The sequence below is a fragment of the Leptonotus elevatus genome, chromosome 11 (assembly GCF_054856555.1).
Source record: "Leptonotus elevatus isolate MCC_2025b chromosome 11, RoL_Lele_1.0, whole genome shotgun sequence".
NCBI lineage: Eukaryota > Metazoa > Chordata > Actinopteri > Syngnathiformes > Syngnathidae > Leptonotus > Leptonotus elevatus.
This window is the reverse complement of record NC_141249.1, coordinates 4,496,861-4,501,449: the sequence shown is the minus strand read 5'-3', so window position 1 is coordinate 4,501,449 and position 4,589 is coordinate 4,496,861. Positions and strand designations below refer to the sequence as shown.

At 43.0% G+C, this 4,589-nt stretch overlaps 1 pseudogene; it reads left to right on the top strand.

Annotated features, from left to right (window-relative positions):
- Positions 1-320: 320 nt before the first annotated feature.
- LOC147165553 (uncharacterized) lies at positions 321-2,641 on the top strand (annotated as a pseudogene).
- The last annotated feature ends 1,948 nt before the right edge of the window (positions 2,642-4,589 follow it).

Genomic DNA, 4,589 nt, shown 5'->3' with positions numbered 1-4,589 from the left:
GTGGGACTTAGAAAATGTTCAATGTCAGTCCCATTGAAAATGAATAGGGAAAAGTTGATATATAACGTTAAATTGTGCCAATACTGTAAGTAATGTGCCAGACGATAAATACACAAGATGGCGTGAGTTTTAGAAGCAAGTTGAAATTGGAACGGTGTAAATCGGATGTATTATGTAGGAGTTGTTTGATGCCAAAAAAGTGAGGAGAATAAAATGCTATAATAATAATAAAGGTTAGAAACAACATATGTGGGAGTGCTTCCATCAGTAAAAGAAGTTGGTGTTGATGATTGCATTGCACTTGTGTGTGAAAGTGAGACATGGTTCTGGAACTGAACAGCCTGACATCTGTCATTTTGGATAGCATCACAGGCTACCAGCAGGGAAGGCATGGTAGTCCATGTGGGACAAATTAGCACACAAGAAAAAGAAATTAGATAAGTGGTAACTGTGCTATTGTTTTTTTTTTATGTGCCAATATGCAGCATACTTTTTTTTCTTCAAATGAATGTTGAATTCTGCGATTGGCTGGCAACCAGTTCAGGGTGTACTGATATGATAGTTAGGTGGTATACATTTATATCCTTTAGCATAATTGCCATGGATATATTTGCAATGTACAGTCGGAGGTGGGTTTCGAACTTGAGATCTCCTGGTTACTGGACAAGGCATTTTACTACTGCCCGAAGCCAGCTGGGATAGGCTCCAGCAACCCCCGCGACCCTTGTGAGGACAAGCGGTACAGAAAATGGATGGATGGATGGATGGATGAATGTTGAATTCATTTGGGATTCAATTATTTAAATTGTTGTTCTTAACTCTTAGATGCATAAGTGGGGTCAAAAATGACCCCATGGGTTGTTATTCATCAAAATCTTGAAAATTAAAAGTTGTAATATTTTCATATCCCAGGTATTCCTCATTAAACATGTTTATGACATGGGGCCATTAGTATTTTTATTAATTTTTTCATGAATTTTAAGAAGTTGCTGTTTTTGTATACCCCACTCTTCCATAAGCATACCCTATGGAATCTTCTATGAAACTTTTATTCTTTGCAACTCTGACTATACATTTACTGTCCCACTTACAGATCAGATGCAGTGACGTGCAGTGAGCTCTAGGTTTGGGTAGCCAGGCAGTTGTAAATTGAGACACACAAATTACAAATGACAAATTTGTGTGTCGGCAGGCAAGTGTACAACATATCCTAGGGTGACCATATTTTCACTTCCAAATAAAGAGGTTACTCTGCCTAAATTATACTCAGTTTACTCCAAGATGCCATACATTCAAACTATTTTAATGTATGCCTCCTCTGTATGGTTAGGAAATAAAACAAAAAACAAAAAATAAAACAAAAAAACATTACTCTTTTGAAGTCTTACTTGACAAAAATGATTATGATACAACGTTGTAAGCACAATATTTGCTCCACAATCGAGTTATTGGGGCGAGCGGGGTTCATACCCATCGCCTCCCGTGTGGCAGCTCAATAATTTGCCACTCAGCTAAAGGTCTGGGCTGGGCCACTGTCAAAGCCTATGACAGTATTCGAACGCTAAGTGATGTACGTAAACTGGCCTGTGGTTCTATAAGTACAACCAAACTCACTGTTTTGCTCCTGTTGCCTTTTTAGAATATATGGTAGAAAGCTTGCTACCGTATGTTTTAGCATGCATGTTACCATTTGTTTTTTGTTTTTAAGCATGCATGCACCCCATAGTATGGTGTGCCTTATGTGTCTGTTAAATACAGAAATACAACCCATAACTAAGACCGCGCCTTATGGCTATGAAAATATGATACTTACAAATATATGTATTATTTATAGTTTTGTGTGCCATTCAAACATTGTCCTTGTTCTTTTTCAAATCGTATCTATAGTCACATAGCTGCTAGGAGACCGCTAGGATTTCTGTGGCCCTTGCCCAACAAATCATCCAGGACTGTGGGATAAAGAGCCCATCGGTTGGCATTGAGTCAGGATCTAAAATCTCCGATGTAGAGGACCCAGACTGTTGTCCACCTCGAGATGCCAGGGCACCTGGAAATCAACCTCCCCCACTAAACAAGATAATTTACACAAAGAGGAGTCCTCTGACAAGTCCTCCAAAGAAGAAATGAATATTGTGTCCAACAGAATGAGCCGCAAGGGCTCTTACAGTTACCTCCCAGTCAGGCTATAACACCAAGCCACAATATTCTAAGAATTCAGTCAGGGCCTGCACCTGGGTTTAATACCGTCTCCCCAATAGATGCATGGAAGCAGTTCTTGTCTAATAATATAATAGAAGAGCTGCTACTGCTGACATGCACAAATATGGAGAGATGAAGAGTAGCCACAGACAGAGGAAAAAGTGGAAACATTTGACCAAACATGGCCTTCATTGGATTGACGATTCTTGCAACAAGTGAGAAAGAACTGGAATGTACCAATCCGTGCACTATTTGGGAGTTCTCTCCATAAATGTATTAGGCCACTATGTCAATTGGAAGATTTGAAGATATTCAACGTTTCTTGCGCTTTGATGGCAAGAGGACCAGAGCCTACCGACTGGAAACAGACCACATAGAAGCTTTTCCGCTACGTATGGGACTTGTTCCTGGTCAAGTGCAGGGAAAAATTAATTCCCTGTAACAGGGGCGCAACTACTTACTTTCTGAGGGTTATGCAGATACATGACAGCCCCCCCCCCCCTTCAAAAAAATTACCAGCCATTTACCTTAGGAGGTTTTGACCCGATGCCAGTAATATTACAGCAGGTGATCAGCTCTCAAAAGGAAATTGAGCAGTATTTTTTGATTTTCCAGTGTTCATTCATTGTATTAGTATTGCATCAACAAACTTTTTTTTTTATGAAATCGCTAATTATATTACATAGGTCGCGCTAAACCTTACAGGAGGCTGACATGTTTCGCCACAATCTTTCTGCCCATGTATACTCGAGGGGGAAAATTTTCACAAAAGAAGTCGGTAGAAGTGTGGTTCACCCCGACTTTCAAATTAACAACCAATCGTTTTATTTGAATGTGTGGGAGCAGAAAGGAATTACACATCTCCACCATCTCTTCTCAGATAATATGTTTATATCATATACATCGTGGGGGGGTCGTGGGGGTGCGGGGGTTGGGGGCCGGTGGGGTGCCTGGCGGGCCTGCAGTGCCCCGTCCTGCTGCGTTGGGTCGGGGGCGCGGGCCGTGTTGGGGCGGGGGGCGCTCCTGCTCCTGGGTTTGCTCTCCGGCCGGTGGCCCTGGCGGGGCCCGGGGGTCGTCCTTTGGCGCTGCCGCGGCCTGGGGGGCCCTGAGGTGTTGCGCTTGCTCTGTTCCGGCGGGGGTCGACGGCTCCCCTCTTTGGTGGAGATTTTCATGCATGCCAGATCCACCACACCAGCATCTACCGAAACTCAGACACAATCTGTTTCCTCCTCAGGTCATTGAATCGGTGGAGGCTGGTGTCTGCGGATCTCACGCGGCTTCGTCTGTCCTTCCTTCCTTTTCTCGGTCTCTCCTTTGGTCTCTTGAGGCCTCCCTGATTTTATGTTTTTTGGATTTGTTGGGGTCTGGATGTTTCTTGGGCTGGGGAGGAGTTCTGGTGGGGGGTGTCTGGTCGGTGCTGGATTTCACCTTCCTTGGTTTTCTTTGGTCCCCTCGGGTCTCCTGGTGTTCGGTTTAGGTGAACGGTATGAGATTTTTTCTAATAGGTTTTCTGGTGAGCTAACAAATACACGCACGCACGCACGCACATACACATACTCACCCACACACACACACACACACACACACACACACACACACAAAAATAAAAAATAAAAAGAGCAATGATGATGACATTTCCGAATGAACAATACTGAGCTCTTATAGAAAAAAAAAAGAAAAAAAAAGTGCGGTTCTCTGAGGGACCAAAGTGTGTGCTTCAAAATTCACACCCTTCCAATTTAGGTTGTTGCATTCTATTAGTTCACCACCAGATGGCACTAAATTCTACACACCGTCACTTTAAAAATAGTAATAACATGTAACAGCAGCAGCACCCAGTGCTCAACAACACATTCTCTGTAGTGGAAATATGAAAGTATGAGATTTGAAGAATAGTTTGTACTCTGTCAGTGGTTCTCAACCCTGGTCCTTGGGGACCCCTATCCAGCCTGCTTTTTTGTCTTTCTCAGCCAATACTGGTGAGGATCAATATCAGACTTCTCCAAAGCTTGCTGATTAGCTGATCATTTGAATCACCTGTTTGGCTGAGGGAGACATGGAAAATGGGCTACATAGGGGACCCCGAGGACCGGGGTTGAGAACTACTGCCTATGTTACCACTAAAATGTTACTGGCTGTGTCTTTACACCAAGGTTATTTTAGTTAACAAAAATTAACAAAATAACTAAAACAAAAATTCGAAAAACTTTTTCATTAAGGAAACAAAATAAAAACAAAAATACTTTCAAAAAAATCCATTCATCCATCCATCTTCTACCGCTTATCCGAGGTCGGGTCGCAGGGCAGAAGCTTTAGGAGGGATGCCCAGACTTCCCTCTCCCCAGCCACTTCAACCAGCTCCTCCGGCGGGATCCCAAGGCGTTCCCGGG